We start from the raw sequence: 19,904 nt of genomic DNA on the forward strand, positions 1-19,904 counted from the left end.
GTTAGGACTTTTCAGCTTGGAGAAGAGACGGCTGAGGGGGGATATGATAGAGGTCTTTAAAATCATGAGAGGTCTAGAACAGGTAGATGTGAATCGGTTATTTACTCTTTCAGATAATAGAAAGACTAGGGGGCACTCCATGAAGTTAGCATGTGGCACATTTAAAACTAATCGGAGAAAGTTCTTTTTTACTCAATGCACAATTAAACTCTGGAATTTGTTGCCAGAGGATGTGGTTAGTGCAGTTAGTATAGCTGTGTTTAAGAAAGGATTGGATAAGTTCTTGGAGAAGTCCATTACCTGCTATTAATTACGTTGACTAGAAAATAGCCACTGCTATTACTAGCAACAGTTACATGGAATTGACTTAGATTTTGGGTACTTGCCAGGTTCTTATGGCCTAGATTGGCCACTGTTGGAAACAGGATGCTGGGCTTGATGGACCCTTGGTCTGACCCAGTATGGCATGTTCTTATGTTCTTAAGTAAGGTTTTAACATGTGCATCAGTAATAATTTGATATGCATACAAAAATGCTACTTAATAGAGCATGCAATATGGAGTATGCAATAGCCTCCACTGTGTATGAACACTATAACTATGCAAACTCACCCATAAAAATGCATGTTATATGTGCTAATATCATATTTGTGCTATATGGTGCATATATGCTAAACTCGATATGTACAGTCTTCTTCCATGTAGCTTTGCCCCTTTGCTGTACAAAAATGAGCCTTGGCACATGCAGTTGGTTTTCAATACTGAGGGCAGAAGTAACATAAAAAGATAAGGCTTGCCCTACTGGGTCAGACCAAAGGTCTATCAAGTCCAGTATCCTGTTTCCAACAATGGCCAAGCCAGGTCACAAGTACCTGGCAGGATCCCAGGGGGTAGATTGATTCCAATCTTCTTTTCACAAGAATAAGCAGTGGATTTCTGCAACTCTCCTTTGTTAATGGACTTTTCCTCCAGGAACTTGTCCAAGCATTTTTTAAACACAGCTATACTAATAGCTTTCACCTCTGGCAATGAATTCCAGAGCTTAATTATGCATCGAGTAAAAATAATGGTGTAGATTTTAAAAGGTTGTGTGCGGGCGTACATGTGCGCGTGCTACCCGGCGCGTGCACATGTACACCCTATTTTATAACTTGCGCGCGCAGGTGCACACAAGTTATAAAATCAGGGGTCGGTGTGCGCAAAGGGTTGTACAATTGTGCACCTTGCGCATGCCAAGCTGCGCAGCCTTCCCCCATTCCCTCCCAGGGCCGCTCCGAAATTGAAGTGCCCTGTGAGGGAACTTCCCTTCCCCCTAGCCTGACCTTCCCACTCCTTCCCCTATCCTTTCCCTCCCAGTACTACTCTAATCCCCCAAAATGTTTGTTTTACCTTTTGCGCCCGCCTCTGGGCAGACGCAAGTTGCGCGCACCGGCCAATTGCCTTTCACGTTGGTGCTATTCGGTGTGAAAGCCGGCAGCTGGCGCACCGCCATAGTGCGAAGGCTGCTAGCTTTCGCAGGCCCATCCCCCCTTCGCGCCCCCGTCCACCATTTTCGCATGATTCATCATTCTGCGAAGAATATATGTAACCGGATAACTTTAGGTAGTTATATTTAGCGGGACATTTCTCCTGCTAAATATATGGGACAAATTATCTGGCTAACTTTAGCTGGATAACTTGTCCACTAACCGGCCTACTGAATATGGGCCTCATTTTCTAAAGTATCGCAGGCCTGCGATACTTTAGAAGATGAGGGGCGGGGGGCCGCAATGGGGGGAGGGCCTGCGCAAGCCGGCAGCGATCGCACCCAATAGTGCCACCATAGGAGATGTAGCTATTGGGAGCGAAAGCTGACGCGAAAAGGCACTTACCTTTTCACTGTCCGCGGCGACGGTGCAGAGTCGGCCCCGGTGATGCCCCGACTCCTCCTCTTCTGGGGCGAACTCTGCCCCGACTCCACCCCCATCCTGGTATCGCACGCAATAAGGGACTTTTCACGTGCGAAAGTTCCCTTATTGCGTGCGAGCGGCGTGGAAAATGAGGCCCTATGAACTTCCACATTTCAAAAGAAAAGAGAAAAGAGAAAAGAGCCAACCATTGTTTCTCAGGTCATTTAAAGGCTGCTTCTTTTAGGGCAATTAAAGGCTACATTTATTTCAATTATTCAATTGGATAGTAGGCCCATAAAAAAGGGAAAATGGATTAGGATTAGGGGAAGAAAGGAGCTGCAATGTCTGGGGTTGGCTTGATTCGCCTGTTCCACTAAACCGCTTTGTTACCCCCAGCAATATATAAATGCATATATACCCACATAATATTAAAAAAAATCTATCATCTATTTCTATCTATCTATCTATCTATAAGGTCTGCGATACCTTTCATCAAAGTTATCATGGCATTTACCAGGTCGAATCCTTAGAGCATCCCAATGGGCCTATTTGGAATTCTGATATGAATGGAAATTTAGATCTAGTAGGCAATCTATGGGCCGGATTTTAAAAAGGCTACGCGCATAAATCCGGTCTTAAGCACGATGGGCCTATTTTCAAAAGGCCCGGTGACACGCCCCAGGACGTGTATAAGTCCCAGGTGCCGGCAGGTGCAAAAGGTAAGACAAAAGGTAAGACAAAGGTCAGGGGGGGTTAGAGTAGGGGTAGGGGGGAAAAGGTTAGGGGAAAGGGTGGGAAAGTCAGGCTAGGGGGAAGGGAATGGGGGAAGGCAGCGCGGCACCCCCTTGCACGTGCCAATCCCTGATTTTATAACATGGGCACACCTGCCTGAGAGCACCTTTTAAAATCTACCCCTATTACAGCAGCAGCCCCTTGAATAATTTACCAGTGTTGGTCAAAAATAAATCGAATTATACAAAATTTCATAAACTTCTTAAGGCCCATTTGTTTTCTTTCCAGTTTTCAGAGGAGGGGACAGTTAAGTTGATTTAGGGTTGGCTTCTGATGCTGTGGAGAATTGGGATTATGGTTTGTGGCATGGTGGGGTCTTGGGAGGTGACGGTGGCAGTTGGTAGTTTGTATATGTAATGCTGAATTGTAGGTAATTGGGTTTATGTTGGATTTTATTGGATATGTTAAATCTGTAAACCATTTCTATTGTAAATTTTACTGGTTATGCAGTATATAATTTATATATATATATATATATATATATATATATATATATGAGATAATAGTAATTGAGGGAGGTTTATAGGATAATTTTAAAAGAAAAATGTAAATATAATTGTGACATACTAACAATAATTTTCAAAAGCTCATCTACCCACATAAATGGGTTTTTGAAAATTGCTACAAAATATGCTATTGAATTGTCCCATAGATTTTATCCAGATTAAATGCACTTAATGCGGGTAAATGGGATTTTGAAAATTGCTATGATAGTATGTTATATTTACATTTTCCTTTGAAAATTACCCTGTTAATGCTTTGCAGTTGCCTCTTACATAGCTAGTTGCCATTGCCACAGCATGCTCTGTTGGTTGGATCCCTCAGCTGTGGTTTGTCATGCCCCAGTGAAATGCACGGCTGGGTAATTAGCAGATGTGGCCCCTGCGGTGCCAGATAATATGGGTCAGAGTTTGTGCACACTTTCATAGTGAGACAGATCATGAGAGGTTGGGCCCAGGAGACAGTCCTGTCAATAGACCATTTACATATGATCAAGTGTGGCTTCTTTGGAATTCAAGGCCACTTTGCTTTGTGCAATGTTCCCCTGGCAATATTAAGAGCCCTTTGAGCGAATTCAAGGCAGCATCCTGCAAGGCATTTGTACTAGCAGAGGGGCTGATGCAACAGCATATGGGTTAAAACTGTGCACTGAAACTTAATGCACAGGTTACAACTTTTTAAACTCCAGATACAGTAAGCTAATAGTATGCTAATGCAGGGGTGCTCAGACCAGTACCCTCCCTCACCAGCTATTTGGGTTTCCATAAACATCCCTAATGAATATGCATTACACAAGGAGGTAGGACAAGCAAATAAATGTCATGCATATTCATTAGAGATATCCCGAATTCCTGAGTGGCTAGAGGTCTCCAAGGACCAGTTTGAGCACCCCCTGTGCTAATGTGTTGGGAGTTAAACAAGTGCGCTAACTGGAAAATATGTAAACAAGTCCAATTTTAAATGTGTGCTCAGCACAGGCTGAATGCACTTTTAAACTCGCTGAAGCGGAGGGGTTTCTCATAAGTGATTTATGTGCACAAAACTTATCTTTTGTTCACATAAAAGATTTGTATGCACAAAAAACATGATTTGTCAGTGCAGAATGCATGTCAGTGCAGAATGCATTTTTTGTGCACACAAAGCATGTTTTCTGCGCACAAATCCCTATTACAGGTCCTGGTGTCAGAATTTCTGCTTCAGCTCCATAGACAGACACAAGCACTGGAAACGTTATTCTACCTCTGACAGGAGTAAAATTCCCAGTGCTAAGAAAACCTAAGTTAAGCTAGGGTGCAACTGTATATTGAAGAGTAAGAGCTAATGACTTAATTTGCCTGGGATTTCCATGCAACGCTAAGCAGGATGCACAGTATTACATGCACACTTTTTGAGCGGAAAACTCCTACCTGCATCAGGAGTACCATTTGCATACAAAAAATGTGCACACGACTGAGGGTAAAACTGTACACTCTGCTGAATGCACATTAGTGCATCGACCCCAGGGTTACTGTCCTCTGTCACAATACGCAATGGCAGGATCGTGGTGCACATTCGGCAATCTTCGATTGATCAGTCTGCTCAGGGTCAGATCATCATCCTTTTAGCAGAGTCCAATTTAATGATGTGCCCACAGACTGTACTTGCTTACATGACCATTTGTCCACCAGGAAGTAGATTAATTCTTATACATCAGGACACAAAACCGCTAAACAGATTTCAAGCTGACCCTCAAGGCCACCAGTCTCCAGAGTGGGCATTTTGGCATCGTGCTAATGCTGGCATGACCCGGGCCGCTGATACTCTGCAGTATATAGAACTTGTATTAGAATTGGTGATGGCTGCCCTGTGCTTGCCCAGTACTAGAGTTGTATTCCAGCACATAACCTCACATGTTCTCTGCTCACAGATACCATCCAGTGACAATGATCACTGTGGATAGTCAGGTCTCATTCATAGCTCATGCCCGATGGTGGACCTTTCAAGGCAGCTTTGGACATAACCTGTGTGTAGCTGTCAGAGTATGATGGGTTTGTTAGAGCGGAAAAGAGTGTGTGCCTTAGAGCCAAGCGTTTGCCCTCCTGTGTACCAATGGTCAAGAAGGTGTAGTCAGGTATGTGCACCCAAATTAGTTTTCCTTGTCAAGTGTCTAATAAAAAGCTGTGGCCATTATTATCCAATGACATGATCTAGGACTTGTTTGTATGTTATGGGTATGCAACATGGAGGATGTCTGAGCTGGGTATTAGACCTGCCCCAATTATTATTGTATCTTGCATTTTATAGTGCAGTGTTCAAGTTTGCTTACTACCTGGTTTGTCCAATGGTCTATTTGATGTATATCACTATTGGCTTTATCTATATTTTGATGGTTTTATGTTCTGTTGCACTTGGCAGAATATACATTTTTTAAATTAAAAAAAAAAAAAAAAGTTATTCACCTTTGCCTCCATTTCAGTCTAAGAATGGGTAAAGCAAGCCCTCTCTAAATATCTATCATAATTTAGTTCCTGTTTGGACATTCTCCTGTGTTATATATATATAATGAAATTTAATCTGCTCATGACAGAGATGAAATAAACTATAGCTATTAATCTGGGCAACCTCCTTGTTAACTTTAGCATTTAGCCAGCCACAGTAACACAAATAGGGGTGCAGTCTATCCACTGGAAGCATCCATAATATATCAAAATTAGTAGTGTGTCCATCAGTGCTTGTGCATGTTCCCAGCCCGTAAATAGATGGCACTATAATATATCGGGCTTAGTAGTGTGTCCGTCAGTGCTCGCACATGTTCCCCAGCCCACCGATAGATGGCGCAGGTGGCTCCCTGGCCGCCTTGGGGGCTCAAACACGCCGTACAGCGGCCATGTCACAACACCAGCTACAAGAGGTACTCCTGGGGGAATTCAGCGCTACTGCGGAATGCAGATTTTGCACAGAATTCCTTCTTCCCGCAGATTTCCTCCCTCACCTCGCCGATTTTCTCCCTCGCCAGAAGACTATTCAAAACCAGAAGGACAGCGGCCATCGCGGGACAGGCAGAAAATAGCAGAGGAAACCCTGGCATGCCGCGAACGGAGCACATCCCGTGGCACACGCTCCTTTCGCAGCGAAGATGAAGGCCCAGTTCCGTTTGCGGCAAAAAGGGAAGGCCCCTGTGTGTCGCGATTGGCACGCCCGGGCCTTCATCTTCTCTGCGAATGGAGCGTGTGCCGCAGGACGCACTCCATTCGCAGCATGCCGGGGTCTCCGCTGCTATTTTCTGCTCAAGGCGAAAATGGAAGGCCCCTGTGTGCCGCAAACACTGCGCTGGGCCTTCATCTTTGCCACAAACGGCACGCTGGGCCTTCATCTTCGCCGCGAACTGTGAGGGTCCCGTGCATGCCGGTGAGAGAGAATGTGTGTCGGGGAGGGGAGGGTGAGAGAGAGCAGGAAGGTGTGAGAGAGAGCATGGGGTGGGGGGGGGGATGCCAGTGAGAGAGAATGTGTGTGTGAGAGAGGGGGGGACAGAGAGAATGGTTGGTAAGAGGGGGGTGGGGGAGGGTGAGAGAGAGCAGGAGGGTGTGAGAGAGCATGGGGGGGGGGGGTGATGCCGGTGAGAGAGAATGTGTGTGTGAGAGAGGAGAGGGGGTGTGGGGGAGTGCGAGAGACAGCTTGGTAAATAAACTTTGCCAGCCCTGGCTTTAGCAAATGTGCCTCCACGTCCCTTGCCCTGGGTGAATGAAAACAATTTAGTTTTTCCTTTTCAGCTAACGCTTCCATACAAGAGCATATGTGCCAATAAAAGGCTCGCCGCCCGGGCGTAGAACAGGTACAGTTGCTAGTTTTATATATAAAAAAGATTGTTGTGCCTGATATGAAAACAGGTAGGGGATCCATCAGAATTTAGTGCAGCAAATGAAGGTTAGAATGCATATGCATGATGATTATTTCTCTTGTCAAACCACTTTCATGAGAAAAGTAAGGATATTTTTCCATTTAGAAGGTTAAGCAGTTTCTAACTTCATAAAGACAAGGCTCAGCTTTCCTTTACTGTGCAAAAGTTTTCAGTCTTGTCATTTAGCATCAGGACTTGAGGTCTTTAAACTGCACTGCAGAGTTTTGTCTGCTTTTATAAGTTTGCTCCCATGTGCTCTCGCTTGCTAGAAAATAATAAAAAAGGGGAATAAAACAGGATTCCTTTTATATCTTCAGGGGTTTAATTTTCTCTTAAGTCACCTGAAGTTCCAACAGAATTTCATTTTTTTTCCTGACTTTGTTTTGTCTGTCAGCATGCTCTATTCCATAGTGAATTCAATATCTACAAGTTTTGAAACATGTATTGACAACTGAAGATTTGTGAGAGGCATAGAAAGATATTGTACTGAGTCAATAAATGCTTTGAGCCCTTAATACTCTATGGTGAGTCATGGATATTTCTAAAGTGCTAGAGACCAACTGAGCAGAATGATAGTCCAATAGCTTCACCACTACTGTGCAAAGGGAGTGGCAGAGGGAGGAAGTGAGCACAGTGATGGCACAGTATGCCGGAGCAGAGGGAGCAGATCATGTAATCCTTTGTTGCTGACATCTGTTTCTGTATTCTTTAATGTGTGGCTCTGGCCTCATCATATTTGTAGCATCATGACATTTATCATATAAGTTCTCCATTTACTATTTCTGCCCATTTTCCAGTTATAAACGCCAACCTGTCTGACTGCAACATGCATACCAGTTATCAAATTAGACTAACAGCTACTTTCATGAAAAAATAATTTTGCATCTTTTTTTCACTGTGTTTCTTTTACCCTCCTCTCTGTGCTACCGAGTGTGATCTTGACTTTGCAATTCCTTAGTGGAGAAAAATTAAATGTACAATGAAATTAAAAAACATCTATTTCAAGTCTGCATGGCATTTCCAATTTTCTAATCTAGACGGGATGCATATTGAGAGAGCATTTCCCCAGGCCTCTGCATGTAGTTTCGAAGTGAATAAGCAATCTTCTTTGTCTTCTGTACCACCATACATGCCTTCTAAATTTTCCAAGCAATCCTGGGCAGTAGCATCAGGCTTGGAAGGTGTCAGAGACATTACTGCATGAAGGGCAGGGGCATGCAAACTCTCTACCATTCACTTCTTTTCTCCAACTCAGTGAATTGCCCATTCATGGAGCATCTAAAGGGCCAGGACCATCCAGTGGGACACATTCCTCCTCTCCTGGTGGGGTGGGCTCAACTCCACCTTTTATATGGGTTGGTATCATAATGGGGCTACAGGCACTTCTCTAACCTCCTTCCCCAGAATACCAATCAGTATATTAGAACAGGCTGGCCGTCCCACCTCGGGCAGATCCTTGCTAAATCCTGCAGAGGTTTCCTTTACTTCCTAATAAGGCCTATAACATTTTTTTGCCAACTACCAGGGGGTTGGGATAGAATACTCACCCTCCCATAGTGACTAAGGGAACAGATACCTCTTCTCCCAGCAAACTGTAAGGGATGATTGTTAGGATCTAAATGCATAGAGCAAGTACGAAAACTTTCACATTCCCCTGTGCATCCTTGTAAAATCTCCCCCTAAACTTTACTTGCCCCCAACAACTTGGAAATCTGCTAGGGCCTGCTCAAAAGCAGTCCTCAGGGACACAATTCACCAATATAGCCCATGACAAGTTAACGCCTTCATCTCTACACCAATTTTTCAACAACAATTCAACCATGGCATCCATTTTTCCCCAGTCTGCCAGTCCTATTCACAGTAAAAATAATCAAAATTAAATCAAATTGATCCCAGTGGTGCCTCCAAACATTTATGTAATGCCCCCTTGACTTACCTTACAGGGTATTCCCTGGGTCTGGGAACTGACCGGGTGGGAGCCCCTTCACGAGCAGACTCCATTGGTCTTGCTTCTTGGTGCCTGGTGCCTCCACCTGGGGAAAAGGTTTTAATGGGTGGGATTTCCTCCTTTCACCCCCAGGAAAACATATGGGATTGTGAACAAGACTGGCAGTATGTACAAATATATACAGGTTCATTAGACTATATAATTATATACATTTCTACATGACTATACATATGACTAATAGGATGTAAAACAGCCCACTTATCTATTCATGGTTAATAGTCTCAGTCCACACAACTATAGTATATTTTTACAAGATCGCAAGAAAAATTAAATATTTTGTAATTTAGGGTTGTTGGCCTCCACAGTATACCACCATATAGAAGGGACCGCTTGCGTTCCCACATAATCAAGTATTATAATCCTCCCCCTTTTAGCCCAAATCTCTCCCATGTGAAAAGATGCAACTGGGCTAGTGGGTGTGTTCGCCTGGAGGTACTTGTACCTAAACCACTTGCATCTCCTCAGTGCTGCTTCCAATCCACTGAAAGGTCCATGCCAACGCTGGAAGTCACTGCACACCTGAGACTTGATTCTACCTCCTAGTCTGTTGCTGGGATCTATGCCCATTATGGGAGACTCTGCCTCCTGGAATGCTGCTGGGGTCCACACATTCCTGGGAAAGAGACTGCACCGCTGGAACCTGGCGCTGAGATCCCCTTCCTCCGGGGGGACCACTTGATCTGCCATGTGGTCCACACCGTCCTGAGGGATGCTCAATTTGCCACTTGGGTTTCATACCCTCTTGGGGGACCACTCGATCTTCACTGGGGTCCATGTGCTCAAGTAGGACCCAGGTTCACCTCCCAATCTGCCGCTGTGGTCCCCTTTCTGCTAGGGGGACTGCTCCACATCTAGATCTGCCGCTGTTCTTTGGTCCTTCTTCTTTGGTAGGAGGGTTTTCTCTGGCTTGGGATTACAGCTCTACTAGGCTTATGGCTTGTTTAACATTCAGTGATGCAGGCCCTCCACAGTCTCAGCTTTCAGTGATTTAGCTCCACTAAGCTCATGGCCAGTCATTCACTGTTACCCAGCTTGGATGGGTCACCTTCTCTCAGACAAAAGGCTAAGACCCAGGCAGGACCATGGAAAGAGAATATGTGTACATCCTTTCCATCCTGCCATCCTCTTTTTACTGTTGTCTGAGAACTGCATAGCCAAGGCATTGGACTTCCACTTCTTAGTCAGGGTGAGAATCTGTTTGCCTTCTAGGACTGTTTTTCAGTACATTTCTCTCATAAATCCATCTCTCATTCAGAATTCTCAAAAGTAGGACTTTTCTCATCATAGTTCTGTAATATAGCATTTTGCTATCATTTGATTTAAAGTGATATTTCACTGCAAGATATCAACAGTAGACCAGGGGCTGTGACATTCAAATCCCCTCCTGACTCTCTGACTCATCTATTCATTTAAGCTCCTTCATAGTAAGGGGTCTGGCAGCCTTTTCAATCTCATTCTGGATTTTCTGGGCAGTTAGCTACTGCTACATAGCTGCATTGTCCTCATTGTTCTTTGTTGCAGTTCACTTAAATTGTAGCATGCTCTTTAACCTCCAAACTCCCCTTGGAAGGTGGGTTTCCATATCATTATGCAATCCTTGTTTTAAGTCATATTTTCTAGTTCATTTTAATTGAGGGTGGTATGTGTATACTTGCTTCTACGCATGTATTATTGTAACCCACCCCAAACTTTGGGTAAGAGTAAGAGTAGGGACAGGGATTTAAGTAATGTGAATTTCCAGCTGTGTGCCACAGGCTTTGTCCATCCTTACTCTCCAATATGATGAGGACTATGCAATAATGTGTATATTAAGGAAAACTCCCAAAATGCATCCCCCCCCCATGGTGCACAGTAGAAACCCCCTCTTCTAGGTGGATTCACACCCAGAACTATCACCCCTTTGAGAAATCTCCCACCCATATAGCTGGACACCTCCTGGGTATCATTCAACTAGACTGTAGTGTGGGCAAGAGAGGGCTACTCATGAAGATAGTACCCAACCAGACTGGTAAAACCTGTTTATGGAGGTATAGGTGGGGTTTATTTTTCTATGTAGCAGTGGAGAAGGGGAAAAAGGGAAGGATGTATCTGAGTGAGGAAGGGCCTCTCATGAGTGGAGGTTCCTGATAGACCAGAGAGAGGTGGATAGGGGAGGTTTCCTACCATGTGCTATGGGGACACCTGTTTGGGAGGTGTTCTTGCTATGTTCCACGGACATGCGGCGGTTACTACCCCTAACTAATTAAGCTAGATATTTCACTTAGAAGCAGTTCCAACACTGCTCTCTACATTAATGGTGGGGGGGTAGAAGGGAAAATAGAATCAAAAGGTACTAAGAGCCAAGAGTAACAGATAAGGTCCATCAGGTCTAGAGGACGTGTATAAAGAGGAGGCAGCAAAACACTGCACGGAGCGGCAGTAGCCACAGAGGCATTCACGGAGCAGGATGCCAGTGGCCAGTGGTGGTGGTGTTCCACCTTCACGGAGCGGAAGGATGGAGGGCTGCCATCTCCAAATTAAAAAACAAAAAACAAAACAAAAAAACAACAAACCCCAGGGGTGGGTAAGAGTATGTGAAATTAACGGAGAGTTCAAAGGCTATAGGTATTACCAATTATTAGGCTTATTCAATATTTGTTGATAGTTAATGTGGCTTTCAATGCATAGTTCACCTTCAATGCATATCAGCATAGCTCTCTGCTTCAACGGCAAGGGAGAAGTAAAACTAATAGTTCATGCTTATCCAGCATAGCTCTCTGCTCACATCACGGCAGGGGAGAAGAAAAATAACCAATAAGGGCTGAATAACATAGTCTGGGTAAACAAATAAGTATGGGTGTAGCTTGCTTATTGCGGGGCAGTTACTACCCCTAACTAATCAAGCTTGATATTTCAATTGGATGCAGCTCCATCACTGCTCGCTACATTAATGGTGGGGGTGAATGGGAAATAGAACCAAAGGTTACTAAGAGCCAAGAGAAACAGATAAGTATGAGAAAAAAGAAGTGTGAAGCTTGCTGGGCAGACTGGATGGGCCGATTGGTCTTCTTCTGCAGTCATTTCTATGTTTCTATGTTTCTATATATGTTTCTCAAGGATGGGGAATGTTTCTTGTAGAGAAGAGCTCCTACTGTGCACTGCTGGAGTGAAGATGTTCCTGGTGGGGAGATGGGGGGGGGGGGGGGGGGGAGATTCCTGTTATACCAGATAGTGGGATGATGCTTGGGAAGTTGAATTAGGGAGAAGGCTACTTTCTATTTGCCAGTTTGGGGGGGAGGGCAATTCACTATTATGCTTACTGTCCAGGGAATTTGGGCCACAGCTAATGTTGATATTTATCTATTTTGAGTTAATGTCCATGTTAGTACCAAGGCCCGCTATTGAGGGCAATGTTTTATCATCCCTCTCTAAATGTTTTTGAATAGTATGTAAAACTTTTTTTAAAAATGCATGTAAACTTTTACTGAGTTGCACAGTAAAGTTTTTTTAGCATGAGTTTTAATAGATAGGTCCCAATATGCACATTTTTATATTTCTTGGTCTTGAGTATCCCTTTGCATGATTTTTGCACACTTTTGAATTTTTCAACATCAAGGCCAAATGGTTAAAAATAACAAAACTGTGAAATACAACAGTCACTTTAGGACTAGCTGTGAGTGTTGCTGCTGCAGGACAATGCCAAGTGGTTTATTGCACCATTATTAAAAACATTTTAGGATAGTTTGGTTGTAATGTTTGTAACATCATGCATAAGTTAGCCAGCAAATAAATTCATGTACAAACTCATTTCAAAGTGAAATTATGTGCATACGTCCCACTTTGAAAATGATCCCACAAAGTCTACCCACACAAATTATACCTGCTAAAACATTGCATAAATTTCCCATTAAAAATATGTGTGCATATTTTTAAAATCCAAAAGTATGCTAGTAAGAGCAAACCTCGTTTCAACCCCGAGAATGGCCTCTGCTTAGGCTGGGGAAATTTATGTGTGAACAGAATATGCACACATAAGTTTACTCATATATCCAGAGGGCAATTTAAAAAAAATAAATTCGGCCATACTTTTTTATCTGCAGAAATGCGTATGAAACTTATCCTTTGTATGACGTAGTTGTTTTCTACTTGACTGACTCAATAATTCTGAGTAAATAAAGGTTACTAATCCAAAAATCTGGCTACCATTGTATTCAAATTAATAGTACATAATAATGGCGGCAGATAATGACCATCCATCCAGTCTGCCCAGCAATTTGCTTATGGTAGTAACTGCCACTCTGTGTGGGCTACCTCCATGAGATCGGTTAAGGGTAGTAACTGCCGCTTCATGCAAGTTACCCGCATGTGATCTGTTAAGAGTAGTATCTGCTGCTCCATGTAGATTTCCCCCATGCGATCTGTAAGGGTAGTAACTGCCGCTTCATGCAAGTTACCCGCATGCGATCTGTTAAGAGTAGTATCTGCTGCTCCATGTAGATTTCCCCCATGCGATCTTGTTAAGGGTAGTAACTGCCGCTTCATGCAAGTTACCCGCATGCGATCTGTTAAGAGTAGTATCTGCTGCTCCATGTAGATTTCCCCATGCGATCTGTAAGGGTAGTAACTGCCGCTTCATGCAAGTTACCCGCATGCGATCTGTTAAGAGTAGTATCTGCTGCTCCATGTAGATTTCCCACATGCGATCTGTTAAGGGTAGTAACTGCCGCTTCAATGCAAGTTACCCGCATGCGATCTGTTAAGAGTAGTATCTGCTGCTCCATGTAGATTTCCCCCCCATGCGATCTGTTAAGGATAGTAACTGTCATCCTGTGTAGGCTTCCCCCATGCAGAAATGTTATACCTCCTCCTTTTTCATTTCCATTTTCAAGCTTTTAGGGATCTGCAGTGTTTGTCCCGTGCCCTTTTGAATTCATTTACTGTTCTTATCTTCATCGCCTCTTCAGGGAGCGCAATTCCAGGCATCCACTTGATGGAGAAATATTTCCTAATATTGGTCCTGAGTCATCCCCTTGGAGTTTCATAATGGTGACCCCTAGTTTTGTCAAAAATATACTTGATGGTTATTCCTAGAAATCCATGAACATGGTTGCCAAGTATTTACTGGTCACAAAACTGTTTTGCAGTATTGTTCCTGACTCTGTGTGCTGCACTGAATATTAGCCCTGAAGCCAAAGTTCTACAGCAAATGAACCACAGACACACTCACAGGAAACAAGTAACAAAATGACAGTTTGGACAAATTGCTTCACATTTTTATTGTTTTTCCTTTAAGCATTTTCTGTTGTAGGCTAAAGCATATTTTCCTCCTCCAAACTGTTAGCAATGTCAGACTAGTAAGAGTAGCATAGAAAACAGCTTGTTGCATTTTATTTTCATTATCTAGAAATGCTCAATTTTGTTGGAGTGATCATAATTAGAAATACTTGTTATATTGGTTATTGAACTGAATATTTGCTTGATTATAAAAATCTGTGCAACCCCTTCCCTATTTGATTAGAATAAAAATAGAAGTATATAAAGCTAACATCAGATACTATTGAATTCATTGGACTACTCTCCATATACATGTTATTACCAAAACAGGACCTTATTTTTCACACCAAAATGATAACTCATTACTTCTGATTTAACACTGATGGAAAGGTAAATGATAAACAATAGAATGATTTGTATTGTGTATGCAGAATATACAAATGTTTAAATGCATTTTAAGTAAATACATTCAAAATGTCTTGTAAAATTTCTTCCAAGTAGAGTTTCAGGAGAGTTTGTAGATAAGAGCTGAGAAAAGCAAAGATTACAATGTAGGTATCTATTGCACATTCTTGTAAGTAGCAATATACTTATATTTAAACATATTCCAGCCACAAGAAAAATTATAATAATTGTAGTCCCGCTGAAGACCAAGAATATGCCAACCTGCTCACATCTGTTCTGTCATACTATTTAGTTGATTCATTGTTAAGGAAAATGATTTTACCTTATCCATACCTGAGAAAGGAAATACACTTGACACACATATGTCAGTTCTTGCAAAAGAGATGGCATGTTGTAAAAATACTGTTTCCAAAACCCTCACCTTCTTGACTACTTTGCACTGATGAAAATGCATTCTCCTCTTGCAAAGTGGGCACAATGCACCGTAACAGATGGAACTGATTCTTGCAAGCCAGGAAATCATGAATTTACGTCAAACTATTATGAAGGCAGAATTCATATCCAGGATTATCTACATGTCTTTTGCACACCTACACTATGGACATGATGAAAACATTTAGTTTGGAAAATGTCCTAATTTCAAAGTCACAACCTAGACATGGTTAATGTAGAAAGGAGTTAGTAAATCTGACTTCAGATATGACATTTACGAGTTTGTCAAAAATGTATCACACAAGCATGTAAATGAAATTTGTACAACTAGTCATAGACATATTTTGTTTCAAAATGTTTAAACTTGTTGGATATAAACAAAAACATGAGAGAGATTGGAAAGAAAATGATAGTCAGAAATATCTAAATAAGATTGGGTACCCTGAAAGTTAGAAACTGATGTTTTGGCTTTTTAGTGGAACAGATTTGCCTAAATGTATACAATTGGTTCAAACCAAATTATTTGCACATCTCACATGTCAGAATCTCTTAAGTTGAAGTTGATATTTCATTCTTAACCCTTCTAAACACTATGAGCTATTGCTTCGTCATCTATTTATTTATTTATCTATTTATTTATTTATTTAAAAAGCTTTCTATTCCTCATTCATACATATCATGTTGGAAGCAGATTACATTATTTAAATATACATAGTTTAAAAAGGAAAACATATAACTGATGCGTCGGAGGTGGACCCTTGGGTCGAGGTGGGGTTGATGCAACCCGTAGGTAAGGACCTACTGGTCCCCACCGTCAGCAGGTGGAGTGGGCTGAAGCTAGACGCTGCTGGAGCTTCACCTATACCAGCCCTCGTTCCCTTCAGGTTGAGCCTTTGGGTGCCGGGGCCAGCAGGACTTAGGTAGGCCTCGAGGTTAGGTTAGTAACGAGAAGTGGTTCGGCCCAGAGACAGTAGCCAGTAGATGGCAAAAAGTCATACCCTGGACTGGATTTGGTACAGGAACTCAGGCGCCAAAGGAACAACAAGTAACTGGAAGCACTCAAGCAAAGGAAGGCTTAAGCCTTGTAAGTCCATGTCCAGAGGATAGGCAAGAGGAGGCATCACTGACAGGCTAGGATCAGAGCTGGCGGCAAGTGGAAGTCATGGAAAGCAGCGTAGAACTCTGGACACAGAAAGGTCTATAGCGTAGTTGATCAAAGCAGTGGTTAGGGCAAAGAGAAGGCAGGTGTAGTTAATCAAGGCAATGGTCAGAGCACGGAGAAGGCAGGCATCGTTAATCAAGGCAATGGTCAGGGCATGGAGAAGGCAAGCATAGTCAAGTGTAGCTGAGGTCCGGGGTTGGAGATAGACTAAAGAGTAGTCAGGCAAAGCAGAGGTCCGGGGCTGGAGATGAGCTGAAGAGTAGTCAAAGCAGAGTTGAAATCCAAAGAGTCAGTCCAACACATAGATGAGACAGGAACGAGGAAGACAGGAACCGAGAACCACAGGAATCAGGAACACGAAGTAGAGAGGATTCTCTATCAGCAACGAGTACGAAGAGTACGAGGAGACATGTTACAAAGGCAATGCTATGGAGCGAGGCCTGAGCTTTTATACGCTTAAGAGTCTGACATCAGCATCTGGGGCCGCGGCCAGGTTCCCACCGCGGGCCCTTTAAAAGAACTAGGGATGCACGTGCGTGCGCCTAGGGAGGGGTGCAGCGCAGATGTTGGCGTCTCTCTGCGGACCATGCGGAGAGGCCCGATGAGCAAGGACATCTCTGGCAACACTGGAGACCATAGCAGAGCCGGAGGTACCAGAGGCGACCCAAGGTCAGAGGAACCAGGAGCTGGAGTCCGCATGAGAAGGTAAGAGGGCCGCATCGCAGGTCTGCCGTGGGCAGCACATGTATCAATAACTTGGAACCAATTCACCCAAAATCACTGTATTCCAGTGTACTGAATTGTCTAACAACAATATCAGGAATCAAATAGTACCACCAGTATATTTTAAACACCTCGCAAATGTGCGAAACCAAATATATGTAGGCCCCTTACTTTAAGGGTCTGTATTGTGCAACAGACTCTATTGTTGTATAGGGTCACCTTGCTTTAATTTAGATTTTTATCAATTGTCCATTTTTGTTAAGGTTTTTTCTATTATAGTAAAATTACACAACTCCAGGGAGGGGGACACAAATACTCATCTACTCCATGGTAGTTCACCCGACACAGCTGTGTTTCGGACGATGCCGTCCTGCTTCAGGGGGTGTCCTTCAAAGTTTACTTTTGAGAGTGTCGTAGGGAAGCCTTTTGTACATTCATTGGTATTGCTTCTTTCTTATAATCCACGGCAGCCCCCATGAATGTACAAAAGGCTTCCCTACGACGCTCTCAAAAGTAAACTTTGAAGGACACCCCCTGAAGCAGGACGGCATCGTCCGAAACACAGCTGTGTCGGGTGAACTACCATGGAGTAGATGAGTATTTGTGTCCCCCTCCCTGGAGTTGTGTAATTTTTCAATAACTTGGAAAACATAAAACAAATAGAATAGACATGGAAATTGCTTGTGAATAATTACAACAATTAAATATTGCACTGTCCTACACACTGCTTTAAGTGTTAAATCATGGGCATCCAGATTAAAAGCTTTAGTAAATAGATAGGTCTTTAGTGTCAGTTTGAAAGATTTTGGGCAAGCTATAACACACAACTGTTCTAGCATCCCTTTCATCTTCAGAGGATCTTATACAGTGTCCTCTTGCTTTAAATAGATAACTGGATTCAGACAGCCTCTCCCTTTCTCCTTAGAAAGTCAAGGGCTGCAGATTACATTGCCAAGCCATCATTTTTTTTATTTAGATTTTTATATTTTACTTTTCACAGCACTTCAAAGAGTTAAAAGACAGGAAATAGAGAGTAGGATTAAATGGTCAATTTTCTCAGTGGAAAAGGGTAAACAGTGGAGTGCCTCATGGATCTGTACTTTGACTGGTGTTTTTCAATATATTTATAAATGATCTGGAAAGGAATACGACGAGTGAGGTTATCAAATTTGTGGATGATATAAAATTATTCAGAGTAGTTAAATCATAAGAGGATTGTGAATCGTTACAGGAGGCCCTTGCAAAAGATTGGGCATCCAAATGGCAGATGAAATTTAATGTGGACAAGTGCAAGGTGTTGCATATAGGGAAAAATAACCCTTGCTGTAGTTACACGATGTTAGGTTCCATATTAGGAGCTACTACCCAGGAAAAAGATCTAGGCATCATAGTGGATAATACTTTAAAATTGTCATCTCAGTGTGCTGCAGCAGTCAAAAAAGCAAACAGAACGTTAGGAATTATTAGGAAGGGAATGGTTAAAAAAATGGAAAATGTCATAATGTCTCTGTAGCGCTCCATGGTGAGACCACACCTTGAATACTGTGTACAAGGAGAACAAAATGGTGCCCTGAGAGAAAGACGCGGTGAGAGAGAGCTCCTGACTTGTTTGGTTTTTCTGCCTTTTTGAAGATAATGCCTCAAACAAAAAGAAAAGGGGAGGTGAGAGAGGGAACCTCGATCCCCCTAAAGCCTACCTTACGGCAAATGAAGATCCAGGAGTTCTACGCCGCTGCGGGTAACGCTCCGGGAGACCCAGCTGCAGTGCCAGAGGAGGAGCAGGCTCTGATGCTGCTCGGCGAAACATCTCTTAGCCCCAGAGCGCCGGCAACTCCTTCACCTCCTGCCCATTCCAGAGTGTTTAGACCGGCCTTAACCCCTGGACGGATAGCGTTTGGAGGAGAAATGGCCCTCGAAGGAGGTCTTCTCACAGGTCTGATGGAGCAGCTTCAGGGCAGAGAGGTTTTAACTGCCTTGAATGAGGCAAACATCGGAGGGTTGAGCAGTGCTGGTGTGGATTTGCCAATGCTGCCCATTCAAGTAAGGAGTCAGACGGAATCCCCCAAGGAACCCAGTGAACAACAAGAAAAAGGTCTGATAAATATTTCTTCAAATAAATTACTTATTAAACCTCCAGTGGTGACTTTGGAAGCTCTGTGGAATGCGGTAACATTACTTGAGAATGCGATAGTTTCTCTAACTGCAGTGATTAAAGAATCACAAGTTCAGCTTAATGCAGTGAATCCGGTGGTTTTAGCCCACTCAAATAAAATCCAGGAAATGGACTCACAAATATATCAGATCCAAAGTATTCAAGCAACTTAAGAGCACTGAATTTTCCAAAATGCAAACTAATTTCTCCCAAGGAACAATTTAAAAAATACTTGCTGGACAAACTGTCTTGGCCTATTGGAGAATTACCAACTTTCCTAAAAATGTATTTCCTCACAGAAGATAATCAAAGGCCAGGCAATATGAATGTGAATACTCAAGCAGAACATCCTGAGATATCTCCATTGACGGACCTATCCGGTTTTTTCGAAACAACACAGGAAGAACAAGTGGAAAAAAGTGGAACTTTAATTAATAAATTTATGTTGCAAGCAGAGAGATAGTGTACTAAGGACTTTTCTCTGTAACTGTAATAAAACCTATTTAGTTGAAAAGATCTTTGTTTACCCGTATATAGTAAGAGCCTCGCAATTGCGTCGTAAAAGATTTTTTACCACTGTGTCCCAGAACTTGTTAGCTAGGTGCTCAGATAACAATAAGATTTCCTAGCAAATGTATAATGAAAATAAACGATGTACGTTATGTTTTTATGGATCCAGTTCAATTAGAGCTATTCTTGAATTTGCATGGG

At 42.8% G+C, this 19,904-nt stretch overlaps 1 long non-coding RNA gene across 1 annotated transcript in view; it reads right to left on the reverse strand.

Moving 5' to 3' along the window:
- The window catches only part of LOC115086996, a 156,058-nt gene extending 136,975 nt beyond the window's left edge, over window positions 1-19,083 (reverse strand). Inside the window, exon 1 of the long non-coding RNA XR_003855387.1 lies at window positions 18,739-19,083. This is a non-coding gene — a long non-coding RNA (uncharacterized LOC115086996). The remainder of the gene's footprint in view (window positions 1-18,738) is intronic.
- Window positions 19,084-19,904: the final 821 nt, after the last annotated feature.

This window comes from Rhinatrema bivittatum, chromosome 3 (assembly GCF_901001135.1).
Source record: "Rhinatrema bivittatum chromosome 3, aRhiBiv1.1, whole genome shotgun sequence".
NCBI classification, from domain to species: domain Eukaryota; kingdom Metazoa; phylum Chordata; class Amphibia; order Gymnophiona; family Rhinatrematidae; genus Rhinatrema; species Rhinatrema bivittatum.